Consider the following 20,801-nt stretch of genomic DNA (forward strand, 5'->3'; position numbering starts at 1 on the left):
ATACCAGAATAGGATAACAGTGTGACCAAGGTATTTGTTATTACAGGCGGTTACTTTTGGTTTGAATCACAAAGTACTTACTATCAGAAGCAAGAATTTGGCCACATATTAGACAAGAAAGGGGTACTGTTTTGTACTGCACTGTGGTTTATGGGTTTGTGGACTTTGGAGCCTCCCTGAAACATCTTCCTCTAAGGTTTATTTTGCAAATTAGGTTTTATAATTATCCTTTACATTCCTGTGGAGGATAGGGTGACAGGGAGGCTATTCATTTGTGGCTACCATGCCTGAGGCTCAAGGCACCTGGCCACAGATAGGCAGAAGATATTATTTACATCTTTTTACTATGCACATGGTCTTGTGATAATATACATGACAATACTAACCTGCCATGTAAAGCAGTAAACTAATGAGAACGAAGTGCTAAGAAGCCTCATAAACAACTCAAACTGAGGTGACTACAACTGCTGAGTATATCCACTAGACACACCATCGCTACATACTGCACACCCTCCCATTATCTCACTCAATGCTCTGGTTCTTGTTGCATAAAAGGAATTAAAAAAAAAAATGTAGTGTGAAACAGTACCTCTATTATAAACACAATATTAAATAGTCAAACAAAAGTTGGTAAAATACAATACTGATATGAATACAGTAGAACACCTGACATGTTATTATAAAAAGGGTGGTTTGACTGGGACATGTTGGCTCCTCTGGTTTTACTGTAAATATATGTTGTTTGGTAGTTTTAAAGTTTGACCTACTTGAGAAAGTCGGTGGATTTTTGCCCTTTTCATTCCACCAGAGGTTTCAGTCACTTCCGTTATATATTCTGGACAATACTAGCCTTGCCTCCTGCAGCTGTATCACTGACAGAGGCCATGTGGGACTGACTGGTAACTCCTTTTTTAACATACATAATGGTGCTGGAGGGACGTCTTCACACAGTGGCATAAAAGTAACTAAGCGGCTCTAACAAACCTTCCTCAACTCCTCCCTATCCCCCAAAAGGAGGATGGTGAACTGCACGGAAAGGATAATCTCAGCCTGCAGTTCACCAGCTTCACATCCAGATAAGCCTGGGACCGTAACAGCAACAACTATATACTATGACCCATGAAAGGACTACTGGGTTAAGGAACGGTAATGTGAACCTTCCTTTCTGCATTATAATAATACAGTAATAGCAAAAGCATTACCAAACCATACGTGCTCCCTACATGTCAACAAGTGGGTTGGTGGAGGGTTAGTGCCCCTCCCCGTAAAACAAATAACTCAAAGTCAAATGGCCACCCCTTACGGGAGTATGGCGTCTGGCAATAGATAGATAGATAGATTAATAAAAATAATAATACCTGTAATAAAATCCACTCAACTAAAACCACATAACAATAATATAGTAATAATAATAATGGACATATAATGATGAAAATGTTGGGTGGAAATGGGGTTTTGATGGGGTAGAGGGGTAAGGTCCTGGAGGAATGTTGCCCCTACATATTTTCTTTATATGTTACTCATTTGGCTATTTTTTGCTAATAACTGTTTTTCCCCTGTCCAAAAAAAAATCACATGAAAGGAGGTCTTACTATATCATTTAGGTTACTAATGATGACTTCCATTTTATGTGAAAATAACATGTAATTCAAGAGCACAAAGTTAGGCATCCTACAGAGGGCAATTGGTCGATTCGGACCTGCAACTTATTCATCCCCAAATTGTTCAGGTTAGTTAAGTTAAATTGTTAGGTTAGGTTAGCATGAACGAACGATTGATGACAGATTGACTATGGAACCAAATCAACCAAAAAGTCTGACATGGTTGGTGGCCGCCTGCCACAGTTTACGTATAAAACTGGAGGCTTTGCTGTTGACATCTTCAAAAATTACACATTTTCGCAACTTTATAAAGCAATCTCAAACATTATCGTTTATTGAGAATACCATTCCAAATTTTATGCATGGGAGCTCTTCAGTTTAACAAGAACTACGCCTCAGTCCAGGTACTCACACTGCTCTCCAGTAAGGCAGGGGTGTCTTGCCCCTGTCAGCACGCCTCCCCACACCACTGCTGCCGTACTATCTGAAAAACAACTGATGTTAAGTGAAGCTAAAACTGTACTGATACCAATTAATTACACATTCATCCAGGTATGACTGTAGAGATAGTGATGAGTATATTTTTCTCTCTTAAATACACTGGTGCATACCTACAATATACTTTTACAGCTCTACTGAAAAGCTGCACCTAACCGCTTAATTTTGGTCTGATGCTTGCAAACTAAGAATGCTCTCACGACATAGCCTTCACTTCAGTAACAAAAACTGCAGTGCAACTGTCTCTTAGCACTCAGAAAAATATGCATTATTGCTGGAAATTTGCCCATAAAACTTAATATACTCGTTCCTTGCTACCAGGGTTGTTTTAACCCCATTTGCACAGTCTAAATCTTACCAAGGTACAACAGAATCACACATAATAGTTATATGACAGTGGATCTCAGTCTGCCATTAATAAAAGCCATAGGTTGAGTATTTCTTATTGAAAATACTAAATATACTGCCTACCGCCGCCACTACCTGGATGAGTGTTGTGATAGCGTCAGTGTTGCCACACACTCTTGGCAGCAGGGTCTCTATTAGTGATGTAAGACTCGCGAGTCAATCGTTCAAATCGAACGATTCCTTTCGCTGAATCGGGTGTATCGAGTCATTGTTTTCATTAACTCGTTCACTTAGTATTAGTTTATATTCTAACATTATATTTCGGTTGAGACTCGAGAGTGGTATGTGCACTGCTTATATCACTGCCTGGTATGAGGACACACCACCACTCATACCACACCATCACTGGCTGTTCACTGACCTAGTGACCAGACCTTCAGCTCGTGGCAGGCTGCGGGTATCAGCCTCGAGTTATGGACACGAGTGTCACGAGTGACATAACTTTAGAACTCGACTGACTCAGGCCGCTCCGGGCAAATGTGGCGGGGCCCGACCCGGCTCACCACTCACGAGTTTGAAGTACCCGGTCGCGGTATAAGTATTGCTCAGTGTTCACACCACTGCTTGGTATGAACAGTAGTGTGAGCACACATCACCACTCATAGCACAGGACCACTTGCAGGCAGCGTGTTCCAGCTTCGATTATTGAGTGTAAACAAGATTTCGCAGAACTCGTAATACATGACTCAGGCCACCCCGGACAGATGCGGTGGGGCCCGGCCAAGGCCCGGCTCACCGAGTCACTGGTGACTCACGAATTGGAAAGGATTTAACATAACAGGTCGCTGTGTTTTTCATTTCTGTTTTATTCTAGCAATAAAATAATAATTTATTAAGCAATCTAAATGTTTTTCTTTATCCTACTAATAATTTAAAGCTATTTACATCACCTCAGAATGGCTTAACGTTTTTTAACTTTTTTTTTTTTTAATGCAGTCCTCTCAGTGCCTCAGTTTGTTTAAGGTTGGTTTAGAGACGATTCAGTTTTGGTAACCCCATCGAGGATAATGGCGTCGGCCAAAAGATAGAAAGATAGAATTTAACTGCCACAGTTTAATGGATTATGTTTATTTTTGCTCTAAATATGTCATTATTCAATTTGTTTAACGGAATAGTAAAGTTTTTTTTTTTTTATGTAATATAGGTGTTTCATTCTTTACCCCGATAATTAAAATTTTCTTGCATCAGGTCCATAGTATGAATAGGAGGGAGTTGGCAACATTCAATGATTAACCGAGTGTTGAGCGAGCGAGCTACGCTCTCTCACCCACCACCGACTTGCTCGGCTAGTCGGCTGGCAGAAATAACGGTTGCTGCAGCCAGGCTACTGACTTGGTGAATCGAGTGACTCAACTACCCGATTCTCTTCGGTGACTGACTCATAAAAACTCGAGTCACCAAAGTGAATCGAGTTTTCCATCTCTAGTCTCTATGGTCTCTCTTTTGACCCGGAAAAGTGCACTTATATCTCAAATTTCGGGAACACACACACACACGCACACACGCACACACGAATAAACGTCATTCATTTAATGTTTTATGAAAAAAAAAAACATGTTATACTTTGTTGTTTTGGAACAAAATGTTAAATCATCATCGCATATTCATTGTAACCACTGAAGTAAATAGGATTGGTGGGATGTAAAGGTAGGAACCCATAAAACCAGTCAGCACTGCTCTAAAATGGGTCACACATTCATTCACTCATATCCAAGGGTTCGAGCTTTGCGTCTAGATCACTGGCAAATAATAGTTTTTTTTTTTTTTTTTTACTGATAAATATTAGATACGCATTATTGTGCAGACAGTACAATAAAAAAAACTAAGCGGAACAAATGAATGATCGATACAAAAATATAAAAAATGTGATTTATATGTTGCAATAAGTGATAGATAATTTTTTTTTATATTTAATCCTTTATTTATTGAAGGTTCAATAATACAGTAATGGAAGAGACTCTGAAAATGATATAGGTACGTAATGTATGGAGACTTGTACGGTTGTGTCGGTGTGCGTTTAAAATTTCGTTAAAAGACAATCGGTGTATTTAACGCATCTTCATCAATCAACCCGTCATTTCCCGTATCCATCTTCAGCAGCACTTCAAGGAGAAAAAGGTGAGCGAGATTTAAGTGAGAGGAATTTCTTTGCTGAGGTAAATGGGAAACCAGGGCACCCACCTCTTTGGAACTCTGGATGCACGGTTGTTTATCTTTGAGATATGAAGATGCTGTATAGACCTCCGTTGCACCATCATATAACCCAGTCTGTATCTCTTCAAATTGTGCTATATGCATTTGAACATAATTATAGGGAGAAAGTTTATTATTATTACCCGCAGATTACTATATAGGCCTGTGAGATGCCCTGTGTTCATTTTCTGCATATACGGACGTGTTAGTAAATGGTTACGCATGTTAGGCCTTTGCATGGATGATTGAGCGGGGTAAGGATGGTTAATTGAGAATGGTTAGGGTAGTTAATTGAGCGTGATTAGGATGGTTAATTGAACGGGGTTAGGATGGTTAATTGAGCTAGGTTAGGATGGTTAATTGAGCGAGGTTAGGATGGTTAAGTGAGCTAGGTTAGGATGGTTAAGTGAGCTAGGTTAGGATGGTTAATTGAGCGAGGTTAGGATGGTTAATTGAGCGAGGTTAGGATGGTTAATTGAGCAACGTTAGGATGGTTAATTGAGCGAGGTTAGGATTGTTAATTGAGCGAGGTTAGGATGGTTAATGGAACGAGGTTAGAATGGTTAATGGAACGGGATTAGGGTGGTTAATGGAGCGTGGTTAGTATGGTTAAATGAGCGTGATTAAGATGGTTAATTGAACGTGGTTAGGATGGTTAATGGAACGTGGTTAGGATGGTTAATGGAACGTGGTTAGGATGGTTAATTGAGCGAGGTTAGGATGGTTAATTGAGCGAGGTTAGGATGGTTAATTGAGCGAGGTTAGGATGGTTAATTGAACGAGGTTAGAATGGTTAATGGAACGGGATTAGGATGGTTAATGGAGCGTGGTTAGTGTGGTTAATTGAGCGTGATTAAGATGGTTAATTGAACGGGGTTAGGATGGTTAATGGAACAGGATTAGGATGGTTAATGGAGCGTGGTTAGGATGGTTAATTGAGCATGGTTAAGAGTACTCGTTAAGACTAGTTCGGCAGCTCACAGTGTAATTTTTTCCCCTCAATAATAGCGTTTTTACCGTAACTTGCCCCACATTTTTTGTGTTTTTAAGCTTATTTCACTTAGCCCGGTGTCAGTAAAATACAATACCCCGGCACTACAACCTTTCCATAGCACATTTTCGTGACTAGCATCATAAGCTAGTGTTAATTTATTGTTACAACTCAGCATCCATTGTATATCGCAGTTTTAGGCCAGGTTAGAGTAAAAACAGTATAGCCTTGTTCTTTTTACCACTAGACCCAGGTTTTCGTCCCTTTTACATCTTATTTTATGTAGCTTAATGACAGAATAATAAAACAACGGCTCTACATTCTTTCCACTGCATCTCTTCCTGACTAGCATCGTATTCTAGTGTTAATCCACTACTCAGGTGAGCAGGATGCACTTGTGGGCTAAGTTAAAATGAGTCGTGTGATGGAGAATACGTGGCAGATGACCGTGTAGATGCGATGAACTGAAGCACCGATACGCTATTTCTTGCGTGAAGTAGTTACAGATGTTGCTTTCGGTGTTGTGGTGGGCAAAATCATAAAGCATTAATGGAGCTGCCAGTGCAAAATTACGGCTAAAGATTCAAGATTAAGCATGAAGAAAACAAGGAAATGCAAAACGGTTTAAATTATCTTCCAGAACGATTTTTTTTTTTTACTGCTTAATTTCATGATAGACAGACCTATTGTATTTTTTAGTTTTCAGTCCATTTCACATATCGTGCGAATCATACGAATACCCGTAAACTGTTTCTCAGTGCGTTACTATTTTAGAAGTATCGCACGGAATTGGCAATACTGTTCGGACCTGGCGGTGGTCGCTTCGACAGCGTTCGCTTGCATCATTTTTCGTAACATTCAAAGATAGTCATTAAAGAGATGTGTAGCTTTAACCTTAACGCTACTAGTCATGTTAAATCAATACATTTAGATAATCTAGTAATGAATGCAGTTATTTCAGGCAATATTGAAAGTGGCAAATATATCAAAGAAAACCAGGCACATTTTTCATGGGTGACTTGTCAGTATTGCGACATTTCAAATAAATGAAGTATCAAAGATTGGATTTTTTTTTTTTTTTTTTTGGGGGGGGGGATATGCAGGCATGCTGTTGACATTTCACTGATTGCTGTACGTGTTTTTCGGAGATGAATAAGTGAGTACGACTTTTTGCAATCAGATTATAGTGGAACAGCTGGTGAAACAACATTTAGTGGAACGAATACGTTTTATTTCGAGGCTCATGAACGTGTCACTTTGTTGTTTATTGGGTTTATTATTTATTTATTCATTTCGACCGTGGATGGTCGGCGACGCAGAGAGTGATAATACTCAAGTTAGCATGTTCACGGTACGGTACCATGCTAATTCCTTGCTGCATTTGTGAAGGTGGTATAATGGGTCGCAAGACTTTTTGAGGTACTACTTGCTTTCGTAGTCATATCAGCGTAGGGTAAACGCCTCTATATCCATTGACCCCCTTCGATGTGGCGTCTAAAATTTTCTTGCTGCCACCAGACGATTTTATTCAGTTTTTGGAATAATCCCTCGAAGTACCTCTACTACTACAGGTAGTAGTAGTAATAGGAGGAGGAGGAGGAGTTTCTTAGTCTTTCATGAAAAATAATATACAGTAAAATGAAACCTGATATCTCTGCATGGTAACTCTCCCCCATATACGTACCGTAATACCTATCAGTATATATATCCACCACTGACAGGAACTGCAGCAGCAACAGCTTAGCCCTTTATATATTTATTATACCACTGGTACACTGCAGTTTATTGCCGATCCAGTCCCACAGGTAAATGCATTCCATTATTGCTCTCCAATAGTCCTTATTTTATTTAAGGTAGGAAAAACTGGTGATGATGATGATGGTAGTGATAACTCCAGCAATCCTTATTTTAATGAAGGTGGGAAAAGCAGATGAAGATGATGATGATGACGATATGATTTACCGGTATTTGTGGTATGATATGGTACTTTATCCTACCATGGACACAACTAGGATCCAGTCCCTAAAATCTTAGACCTCAAACGTATTATTATTATTATTATTATTATTATTATTATTTCTCTCTCTCTCTCTCTCTCTCTCTCTCTCTCTCTCTCTCTCTCTCTCTCTCCAGTTAACTCCCCCTCTTTGCGTAACCTTCATTTTTACCAATAAGAAATCGAACGAGAGGGGAGACAGCTCACCTCCCTCTCCTTGCCTTGCTTTTCCTCTCTTCAGTCTTCTGTCATTTCCATTCACCCCTTCACCCCTCTCCTTGTGTATTCCACCCTCCTCATTTCCGTCCTCTTCTCGTCCTTTCTCCACTCCTCTCCTTCCTTGTCATCTCTTCTCCATTTTCTTCTCTCCCCCATTTTCAGTGCTTTCCTTTTCCTCCCTTTCAATGCCTTCTCTCCTCTCCTCTCCAGCCCTCTGCCCTTTTCCTTTCCTCTCGTCGCTTCCCCCATCTCCTGTCCTTTTTCTTCCCACCATTTTCGTCTCTCACCCTTCTCATCTTCCTTTTCACATCTCTCCCATTTCCTCTCATCTCATGTAGTGCCTTCTCCTCTCTCCTCTCTTGTCTCCTCTCCTCTCCTCTCCTCTGTTTCCCTTTTCTCCCTTCTCCTTTTATCTTCTCTTTTCCTTTCGCCTCTGCCGGCCTGGCCTGGCCTGTCTTTTTTTTCCTCTCATCCCCTCCCCCCTCCCCCTCCCCTCCCCCTCCCCCTCCCCCTCCCCCCTGTCCTCCTCCCCTGCCCTGCGCCCTTTTTGGTCACATAATGGTTATCAAATATCCAATATAGAATTTTTACAGCGCCAGTATATTGAGGACGGGAAGCTATACGGTACCGGGCCCGTTTTTATGTATCGATTTAGTTGACGATGACATGACAGGGTTACGGTACGTGTGGATGGCAGCAATGGTCTGTGGGATGAGGGCATGAATTTCCTTGACCATCGATGCGTGGTTCTGTAGACGGTTTGTATGAATGATCAAAATAAGGAACTGGTCAAAGGAGGACACATTCTTAGCCTTCACTGCTTCTTCAGTCACTGTTGTAGTCACTGGTAGTCACTGTTGAGGGGCCAGCACAGGTCATCGCTGGCGAGGAGTGACGCTTTTAGTTGCAGGGTTAATAATGGAAGTGATATAGTGACTTGTTTAATAATGAACCATTCGTTTAGTGAATAATAATTACGTTTACTTTGTCTTTTGACTCGCTCCTCCACCCCCTTTTTTTAAATTTAGAATTTAATATTAACTGTAAATCGTATTAAACTCTGCATGTAGCTGATAACACCCGGTGGATCCCTGAATTGACAATAATCAAGGGAAAAGTTATTATATAATGTACCGGTATATATACTGTATATATATATATATATATATATATATATATATATATATATATATATATATATATATATATATATATATATATTCCCAAAGAATGTTTCTGTTCCGCACGTTTATAGCCTGCCTCACTTCACTAATTTTTTCGTTGTTGATATGTTGTGTATATTGATTTTTTTTTTTTCCTGTAAATAGATAGACGTGCGCAGGAAAGAAGTAGACAGTTGGACAGTCAGGTATAATACTTGGGCTACAGCCACATAAGCCTATGGTTGGATACGCATCTATATTAATACATGCATAAGTGGTCAGTTACCCCGTATTGAGAGTATTGGGCCGGTGTTATTAATATGTAGTTGTACTGGGGACAAACCCGTGACCCTTCCCACAGGCCACCCTCTACGTTACCAGGTGGACCAGACTGACCCTCCTCTGGCTCAGCTCCTGCATTCCTCTCTTGCCCTATACTGCTACACCTTTGTCTTTCAAGGTTTCTTATTCTCGTGGACAGCTACTTTATATCCTCCGTTTCATTCTTCTTTCTTCCAAACATTTTTTTTTTTTTTTACTTGGCATTATTCCTTTATTTCTTTACCAGTTCGCTTCAAACTTGGCACAAGTGTTCCTTTGCCTCCAGACGTCTGTTCTCTTTTGTGTTTCTTTAGTTCTTTCGTTTTTTTTTTTTTTTTTTTTTTTTTTGGCATTATTTTTGATTTGCTTTGGCATTTAAAGGGAATTTGTGTGGTCTGACGTCAAACATCTAAACACGCAAATTTTGAGATTTTTTTTTTTTTTTCATTAATCATCACCGCAATGTGTACAGAAGCTTGTCAGTGTAGTGCTGTTGTGTGGAGACCATTTTGCTTTCCCCGTGGCATGTGGGCAGTCTTGTTTCACTTTATTTCTTGTAATTTTGTCTTCCTGTTCTTGCTTTCTCCCCTCCTCCTTCACTCATCATCATCATCATCATCATCATCATCAATTTCCCGACACTACGAGGTAGGATGCCGAGGCGATAGCAATTAGCTACATTAAAAACAGCAGTGATGATGGTGGCTTAATAATAATAATAATAATTGTTATTATTATTATTATTATTATTATTATTATTATTATTATTAATGGTGGTGGTGGTGGTAGTAATTAGCTATATGTTAATATTGCTGCTTGTTGAATGCTAGGCACGAAACTAGAAAAAAATATTATTCAAAACCCTTTTTTTTTTTTCATCACTTTTGCTCATTTGAAACCATTAATATTAATCACATCAATACTAATTCCTGCTCGAAATAAATTACTGCATTTTAGAATTTGTCATTGATTGGTTCGAATTTTCTAACGGTTAAAAATACGTTAAACGAACTTTGCCGGAGTGCAAGTGCGTCCTTCAGCGAGCGAGGAGTGCAAGTGCGTCCTTCAGTGAGCAAAAACTTGAAGGGAAATACATATGAAGGGCTGGGGTTTAAAAATACACCGCTGGGAGTTTCTAAAGCAACACTCGCCTTTTTTCTGGGCTTACTTCCCCTCCTCAGAGCCAGGGAAATGCCCCATGAGGAGTTTTAAACAATGCGAACGTTTTTGGCAACTTTGGTGAGCGTTTTAAAGAGTTTGCAACCGTTCCGGCCTTCAGGGAATTTGCTTGTGCTTTCGTTCGCTGTGTTTCCTGTTCTTGAATTGATTGTTGGTGTTGGTCTGTTTTTAATATCATTCTCTTATTTTAGTTTGTGTTCTTTGCATTTATTTTCACTGGCTTTCGTTGGTATTTGTTGATGTAGTGTCTGTGGTACTGGTATTTTTCTTCGATTTGTGTCCTTTGCCCATACTGTCGTTCAGTTCAGTTGGTTGTTAACGTTGTGGCTGTTGTTATCTCCATCACCGAAGTTGGACGGAGGTAAAATATTCACCCATGTTCATTTGTGTGTTTGTGTTCAACATATCTCAAAAAGGCATTATCAGAGCTCAATGAAATTTGGTGGATTGGTGAACAGTGGGTCACGGAAGAGTAGATTACATTTTGAGGTGGATCTGAATCCGGATGCAGACATAGATTTTATTGGCGGTGTGGAAGGTATGCGCTGTGTGAGATTGTATATCATGGCAGAGTGAGACCGTAAACTTAAATGACTGTGAGACCGTAAAAGAATTCGTGTGATAAGAGAAAGGAATTATAGCAGTAATTCATACATTTTATTGGTGTTGGCTGGGGTATGCACCCTCAGACTGCTCTCTAGTTAGGATTTGCTTTCGTTCTTTATTTAATGGTTAACGGTTAACTCTGTAGCTGTTTAATTTACAGGTTCAGTTGTATTTCTGGTTTTTGTACTTCCATTTGTTGCCACTGTCGTTACGCCTTGTGTACCTACCCCACATAGCTGGTGGTGTTCGGCCTCGCTGTGCTGTCCACTGTTTTCAGGTGGAATGTTTTTCTTGCCGGTATATATAGTTTGTTGTTGTTGGGTTCGTGTGTGTGTGTGTGTGTGTGTGTGTGTGTGTGTGTGTGTGTGTGTGTGTGTGTGTGTGTTTATACGATCATAGACAAAGCCAGCGTTCCTCCCCCAGTGTGTTTGTACTGTACTCTGTAAATATTTCAGATCTGGGTTTCGATTCACTTGATAAATGTTTTGGGAGAGAGAGAGAGAGAGAGAGAGAGGGAGAGAGAGAGAGAGAGAGAGAGAGAGAGAGAGAGAGAGAGAGAGAGAGAGAGAGAGAGAGAGAGAGAGAGAGGGAGGGAGAGAGAGAGAGAGAGAGACGCCTATTATTTCGCTTTTTCCTCCTCATCAACATTTCAGACCTGCGAGAGGCTTGGTACATTTCTCTGCTAATGGACCGTTGCCTTTGCCATGAGCTGGTACGGCCATTATTGATAACTGTAGTCCGCTCACTTTAAGCTGGCGGAGAGTTTTGTCCTTTTCCAGCCATTTCCTGGAATAAGACAGTACTACGGCCCAGCATCCCTTAATACTACTACTGCTCTTACTACTACTACTACTACTTCTTCTTTTTCCACTACTACTACTACCACCACGTCTTTTTCTTCTTCTAGTAGTAGTAGTAGTAGTAGCAGTAGTATAGTAGATGTAGTAGTAGTAGCAATAATAATAATAATAATAATAATAATAATAATGCAGTTTTCATGAAGCATTATCCTTTAACTTGAAACAGTGTAGAAGGACTGTATAATATAATGGGGACATATAATAGGAGTTTGAGGCAATAGCGGCTCCCCTGAGTGAAGTGGAGAGACGGGAGGCATTACGTGATGAGAAAGTTGGCTCTCAGTGGATTACACCTCACGTTCACTCACTTTCACTCACTCACTTACCTTTTATTTACTCAGCTTTCAGTTACAAACATTCACCTACTTACTGACATGAACAGTTTAACACACTTTCATTTTATTTGCTTACTTTCACACTCTCGCTTTCATTTTCCCTCACTTTCACGCCCTCACTTTCATTTTATTCACTCATTTTCAGCAACAAATTCACCTAACTGATATTCACCCTCTGAAACATTTTAACATTATTCACTCACTCTCGCACCCTCACTTTCATTATTCATTCACTTTCAATTCCAAATTTACCACTGACATCCACACCATGACACACTAATTTTATTCACTCACTTTCAGTCACATTCACCCACTTACATTTGCTCTAAAACGTTCATTTTCTGTCACATTTATTCACTTTCACTCAGACTATTTAATACTGTTAGTTACTCACTTTCACTCACACTTATACACTTACTTTTCATGTTCGTAGTGACTCGGACAATTGCACACTTTGTTTCATTCACTTACAATTATTCAACCACTTCAGTTATTCAGTCACAGTTACTTTCAGTCATGCTTATTCACACACATTATTCACATTCACTGTCACACTCATGTTCAGTCACACTTATATACTTGCACCCACTTCACATTCACCCTAACACTTACTCACTTTCATTTATATTCACTCTCAGTCATATTCTCTTACTTTTAATGGTACTAATTCACTTATTATTCACTACCGCATTCATTCATTGTCACTAAACTTGCATTTCATCTCACACACTCATCCAGTCACTGTCCTTCATTCACTTTCATTCACTCATTGTCACTCACTTTCACACATTCATTTCAGTCATTAACTCATTTCATTTACTCGTTCATACACATTCATTCACTTTCACGCACTTGATCTCACTGTCCCCACCACACTCAGTTGCCGTCACTCACTTTCACGCCCTGTCACATTCATTTTCACTCCCTCAGTCTCCCATGCACATTTTCACTCTTTCAGCCTCACTCATACTCACATTTACTCCCACAGTCTTCCATTCCCACTCACATTCAGTCCCTCAGTCACCTTCACACCCTCATTCACTCACTCATTTTCTCTCCCTCCCTCACTTTCACTCTCTCATCCTCGTCTCTGCACCATCAGTTAATTGCTCACCTACTTTCACTCCCCCAGTCCCTCACACTAACTCTCTCTCTCTCTCTCTCTCTCTCTCTCTCTCTCTCTCTCTCTCTCATCTGTTACTCATTTTTACTTGCCTCACCGAAGTTGCTTGAATTTATGTATGTTCCATTGTGTGTGTGTGTGTGTGTGTTTGTGTGTGTGTGTGTGTGTGTGTGTGTGTGTGTGTGTGTGTGTGTGTGTGTGTGTGTGTGTATGTGTGTGGGTGGGTGGGTGGGTTACTCTCTCTCTCTCTCTCTCTCACACACACACACACACACACACACACACACACACACACACACACACACACACACACACACACACACACACGCACGCACACACACACACACACACACACACACACACACACACACACACACACACACACACACACAGCACTAACATCATTAAACATTCACACTTTTGAAGTAGCAGGTAAATCAATCAAAATATTGCATCATAATCAAGCTTGCAATGTTGATTAGAGGCGATTAGCATTTACCTGTTTATCTCTGAGTATGTCTGTCAGTTTTCATCTAGTTAATTACCTGTCTGTTTACGTATGTTTGTGTATCTATCTGTATCTATCTGTCTATCTCTCTATCTGTCTGTCTGTCTGTCTATCTATCTACCTTTCTTCCTATGTTTGTTTATATGCGCGTGTTTTTGTTAGTCATTGCTTTGTATCTGTTTTATTTATATGTCAGTAATTTCATCTGTCTGTCTGTATCTATCAGTCTATCTATCGCTTTCTATCTGTCTATCTTCTCTGTCTGTATGAGTGTGTTTTTGTCAGTCATGGCTATCTATCTGTTATTTTTCTATCTCTGTATCTATCAATGTTTTTGTGTCTTCGTTTCTCTGTCAGTAATTCTTAAATATATCTTTTCCCTGTTCCACCCATATTTCGGCCCCTTATGTATTGGCCTGTAATTCATCAAAGGTAAGGTTATAACTGTCTATCTATCTATCTATCTGTCTCATTCTCTGTATCTATTTATCTATCGTGAATTTGGCTCTCTGTTGTGTTGTTTTTGTTTTTTCTTGGATGGAACTGTTTGCGGACTCCTGACCTTTGGTTCCTTCTTCCTCGCATAAAAAAAAAAAGTAAGGTAGGGTTGTTAGCTTGGGTGAGACAAGGTCAGCATAGGTTAGGTTAGACTGTGTTAGGATGTGTTAGGTAAAAGTAGGTTAGAAAAGAATAGTGTTAGCTCTCTCTCTCTCTCTCTCTAACACACACACACACACACACACACACACACATGCAGGTGTTTTTGAAAATATGACAGCAAAAAGTGTTCATGGCTGGCGAATAAAAATAGTCACGTAGAGTCAATCCAGAGTTTGACCCCACCCGGCATTTTTCACTCACTTTCACTCGCTCACTCACTTTCATTCGCTCAGTCACTCATGCAGTCTTTTCCTCACATTCACTGCCACTCACTTCCACTCCCTCATTCCCTCACTTTTCCTCGCTCAGTCGTTCACTTTCATTCGCCCACTCACGCCCACTTCCTCACTTTCACTCTCACTCACATCCACTCCCTCACATTCACTCCCTCACTAACTCACATTCACTTTGCTCAAACTCTCATTTCACTCTCCTAGTAACAAACTTTCACGAACTACTTTCCATGCGTTCATTTCCTCACTTTAACTCGCTCACCCACTCACTTTCACTCACTTTCATTTACACACTCCTTCACTTTTTACTGTTTGCTTCGGCTTTACTGTCATTTTTATTTTTTCACTCCATATATGACACTTCCATTCACAACCCTTATCAGGCTCACCTTCATTCACTTCCTTTCTCCCAGACCGTCACTTTCACTTCCAGTCCCCCATTTTCACGCTTTCTCTTTATCCTGGCTCACTTTCACTATGCTTCGTCACTTTCACTCCCTTGCCTATCTCATTTTCACTTCCTTTCCTACCTCACCTTTACTCACGTTCCTGCCTCACTTTCATTGATTTCCCTACCTCACTTTCAGTCCACTTTTCCCATCTCACTTTCACTCCACTTTACTACTGTACTTTCCTGTCTCACTTTCACCTCCTCACTCATAATTCATGTTTCCATTCATTTTCTTACCTTATTCATCACTCACCTTCATTTTTCACTTCTGTGCTCCATTTTCCTTCCTCCTTTTCACTCACCTTCCTTCCACGCTGACACTGTGCTTGTTAATATTCCCTCGCTGTTCTCTCTCTCTCTCTCTCTCTCTCACACACACACACACACACACACACACACACACACACACACACACACACACACACAGTACGCATTTAATTAACAATCAATGTGTATTAATAATTCGCATGTCTCCCCATCGGAGGTGCAGGTGTGTTGCATGCAATTGAAGCGTGCAGTTTCGTTGATAGAACTGCAAGGTGAGGTTGAAAGGTTTACGGTTCAGGGAGATATCAGATGCAAATTACCTTCATCATTATCATCATCATTATCATCATCATCATCATCCTAATCGTCATCATCATATCATCATCATCATCATCATCCTAATCGTTGTCGTCATCATCATAATCATCTGCATATGGAACAGAGGTAGATTAAGAGACTGGTTTCTCTCTCTCTCTCTCTCTCTCTCACACACACACACACACACACACACACATTTCATTAACAGCACCGCATAGCCTATTCATAATTCACAAGCCACACAAACACCCAGAGAGGCAGGAATGTTGCATGAGAATTATGGTTGCAAATTTGTTGATAGAATTACTACGAGGTGGGCTTGCCAAGTGTTGCACAGACACCGAACGGCTGCCATCATCATCATCATCATCATCATCATGGGCATTAATCATCATCGTCGTCTATATCATCACTGTCGTCTTCTTCCTTATCCTCTTCACCATCATCATCATCATCATCATCATCATCATCATCGATATTATCAGCATAGTCGTCTTCATCCTTATCCTCTTCATCATCATCATCATCATCATGGAGAGCGAGAGACTAACCAGGAGAGTGTATGTGAGTAAAGTGGAAGGGGGGGGGGAGAAGGAGGGGGAGGCCGAGGATGAGATGGAGGGATGGAGTGGAGAGGTATATGAGACAGGCGGGTGTGAGCTGGGGGGGAGGGCAGTAAAATGGCTGGAAACAGGGCGACATGGAGGCGGTTCGTTTGCGACCACCCTTGCGGGATTAAGGCGTCTGGCAGTTGATAGATAGAGAGAAATATTACTTGTTTATTCCTGCTTCCACCAAACTAATTTTTATTTGCCCTCTGAGGTGTAAAATAATTCTCTGATATACTTTTAAATGCATGCTATATATTTGTTGCATTTTTTATTCTGGAACACAGTTGGGTTTTTGGGTGAGTTGAGGCGTACTGTTCTCCAAGGGTTAGTTTATGGCAGGGTAGGTCACGTTTAGGTTAGGTTAGGCCAGGTTAGGTTAGGCTAGGTTAGGTTAGGTTAGGCTAGGTTAGGTTAGGTTAGGTTAGGTTAGGTAGGGTTTGATTAAAGACTGAGTTAGAGCAAATTTGTAGAGATCATGATGGGTCTGGTGTGGTTTTATTAGGATGTGATAGAGGAATGGCTCGTGTGTATTGGTTAGCAGTAGCCCGGCAAAGTTAGGTTAGGTGAAAGTTAGCATTTGGTTAGGACTGATAGGTTTGGCTTAGGTTAAGTTGATTAGGCAAGGCTTGGTTAATTTGGTTAATTCAGACTACGGGTGATTAGGATACAGTAGATGAGGGTAGTGTACATTTGAGTAGAGTAGGCAAGAATGATTGTTTTGGAGTCGGTAAGTTTCGCACACACACACACACACACACACACACACACACACACACACACACACACACACACACACACACACACACACACACACACACACATCATATAAAATAACTAGAGAGAGAGAGAGAGAGAGAGCAGCACTCGATAGGACATCATCTTATTTGGCGCGATAATTTCGGAGACAACTTTACTCTATCATCAAACAATCTACAAGTTAAAAGAAACATCCAGTGGCAAGAGTTCCAAGCAGTTTACAGAGTTCATTACAAAGAGAGTAGTTTTTCCAGTGGGAGTAAAATATCTAAATTACTACGAAAATTCTACCCCAGATAAATATTAGGCTCTTTTTTTTTTCTCTTTCTTTTAAGCCGAATTGTACCATAAGCAACTTCTTTAGGTTCAAAGATACAGTGCCTACAGAACTACAGGCATGTGTAGTTTCCAGTATCCTACACGTGACTCTGCTGTAGTGCAAAGTACACTGACAAAATTAAATGCCAGCTAAGGGTTCGTACCATTGAGCACTTGGGTCGATCAGTAAGAGTAAACAGTCCATTCGCCAAATCATCCTTTAGCGCCATAAGTAAACATTGCTTAGAGTCATGCCACCTCATCCGAATTGACTCCTTCTCAGTCCTCTCTGCTTGTGCAAACGAAGCGGAACTCTCTCTAGTCGAGCCTCTGTTGACGGTGCAATACAGGCCGTCACTAACCAGCAATGACGCTTCCCTTGAGCTAGTGTGATTTTAATGTTAGTAGCCTACTATAATGTTTTATCTGTGGCCTTTGCTTCACTGGACCTTTTTGGTTTTAATTTATTTTTATTACCTTGTCCGTTTTCTTGGCTTCTGTGGTTGACCTTCATTAATTTCACTGACCTTTTTACTTGTTTATAGACTGACCAGCCCATTTAATAACTGATACTTCAATGGCGTTTTGTGTTTAGTTTTAAAATGAACTCAAACCTTTGCCACATGATGTTTCTTTTAACTTGTAGATTTCCTGATGATGGAATAAAGTTGTCCGAAAGTGTCGCGCCAAATGGACAAGACTATGTTCTATTGGGTGCTGGTTTTTCTCTTCATTATAAGACTCTGCTTTACTAAGGATGTTTCTGTCGCCATCCTAGTGCTTAGTTCAGTTAGAGATGCCTGGATAAAGTAGCTACGTTGAAGGGACTGGGGATCGTAGGCAGGAGGAAAGACAGTGAGGAAGACTTAGGCGCGTCCATACCAAATACTTGCTGGCGGGTGAGGATGTGGGCGGGAGTTTTGCATGACTGTAACCCATACAAGCGGCCCCACTGGACGCGGGCGGGTGCGGGCGAGAATTTCCGTGGGTTACAGTAATGCAGAACTCTCGCCCACACCTACCCGCACCAGCAGGCATTCGGTATGGACGCGACCTTTGTATAAACCATTTGTGTAGCAGGCCGTATGTAATAGACTGGTTGATTGAGAGTGAATAGAAAAAGGGAAATCGCTCCATGGCTGAAAAAGGGTGAACTGTTGCATTTGAGAGCCGCGAGGGAGAAAATTGTGTGTGTGTGTGTGTGTGTGTGTGTGTGTGTGTGTGTGTGTGTGTGTGTGTGTGTGTGTGTGTGTGTGGTGGGCTAGGGTAGTGGAGGGTCGAACAGGAAGAGTGAGTCAGGGCAGGCAGGTGGGATTAAAGGGGATACCGCTGGATAGTCTCACGGGCTAGGTTGGGATAGGAGAGCTAGGATAAGGTACACAAGGCTAGGGTAGGCTAGGTTACAGCCGGATAGTCCCGGATCATCGGCCAGGTTAGGATAGGGAAGCTAGGTGAGGTCAGATTGGGTTGGGACAGGTCAGGTTGGATTTGATTAGGTCGTCAGAGTGAATTAATTTACGGTAAACTCAGGTAGGTACGATTTGCTTAACACCTTCAGCCCGATGACGTCGTTTTAACCACGGCCATGGTTTAGCGAATTATGTAGGTTATTTATGTATGTGTATGTATGTATCTATGTATGTAGGTTATGTATGTGTGTATGTAGGTTATGTATGTATGTAATGTATGTACGTATATATGTTTGCGTGTATGTTAGCAAAATATGTTATGAATCCTATATCCGCTTTGCATTAAAAGTGGCGCATATATTGTGTTGGGAAGTGATCTGATTTTGGTGTAGATTGATATAAGATTAAGTGACGAGGCAAGGTTAAAGTCTGTGCCTCTTCTTTTCTTTCTTTCTTTCTTTTTTTTTTCCTTGTGCACATTACAGCCCATTCGTCCGTCTTGTCTTTGGTCTCCCGCCTTTGTCTTCTTCCCTCTGCCCTGCCTCTCATTACTCGTCCTCGGTATTCCACTCTCCTTCATCCTTGCTGCGTGACCTGACCATCGTATTTCAGTCCTCGTAATTCCCTCTTACCCTTTCTCTCTTGGCTCATGTCCTTTTTTTTTTCTTCTTTTTTTTTCACGTGTATGTTGTTTCCATTGACTGAAGAGACTGGCGCTTTTCAATTCCATAACCCTCATGGCCTTTGGTTCCTTCTTCCTCGCATTAAAAAAACAAAATTCCATAACCCAAATTTTTACTTTATTCTTGCTGGTTAGAGACGATTTTATTCAGTGTAGGAGAGAGATTTGGAACTGAGGGGGTTTGATATATATTTTAGCCAGGTGTGGGTGAGTGGAGTGTAGGTGGGAAGGGTAAGGTGTATCAGTAAGTGGATGGACTGCAGGTGAGGTAGGGAAGGGTGAGGTGGATTAATAGGTGGATGGATTGCAGGTGGGGTAGGGAAGGGTGTGTATCAGTAGGTGGATGGACTGCAGGTGGGGTAGGGAAGGGTGTGTATCAGTAGGTGGATGGACTGCAGGTGGGGTAGGGAAGGGTGTGTATCAGTAGGTGGATGGACTGCAGGTGGGGTAGGGAAGGGTAAGGTGGATCAGCAGGTGGATGGACTGCCGGTGGGGTAGGGAAGGGTAAGGTGGATTAGTAGGAGTAACGCTGATATCCTTTTATTAATACACGTTGTTCCTACGCTGAATAAAATCGTCTTGAAGGAGATAGAATACGATAAAGAAAACTTCAGGGGGTTGAAGTGCTTAACCCCTTCACTCCGATGACATTATTACTTGTGTACATAATTTTCCTTTCTTGCTGTAGGTGGTGTAGGGAAGGGTAAGGATGATCAGTTTCGTAGATTTCTAAACACCTGTGCCTTAGCGAATTACCTTGTACAATACTCCTCAATATCCACTTGTGTGTTATTAATGTTAGTGAGATGTAGGGGGGAGAGGGAGGGGGAGGCCGAGGACGAGATGGAGGGATGGAGTGGAGAGGTATATGAGAGAGGGGTGTGTGAGTTGGGAGCAGGGCAGTGAAATGGCGGGGGACAGGTCGACATGGAGGCGATCTATTTGTGGCCACCCCTTACGGGATTAAGGCGTCTGGCAATAGATAGGTAGATAGTGTTATTAATGGAATCTGTGTCGATGATGATATAGCTAACGGACAAAATCGCCAAGGAGGAGTTACGTAGCGTCTTGTGAAATCTAGAGTACGTCTTGAGG

Source organism: Coenobita brevimanus, chromosome 62, assembly GCF_032717465.1.
Source record: "Coenobita brevimanus isolate Jiangsu-jjx chromosome 62, ASM3271746v2, whole genome shotgun sequence".
NCBI lineage: Eukaryota > Metazoa > Arthropoda > Malacostraca > Decapoda > Coenobitidae > Coenobita > Coenobita brevimanus.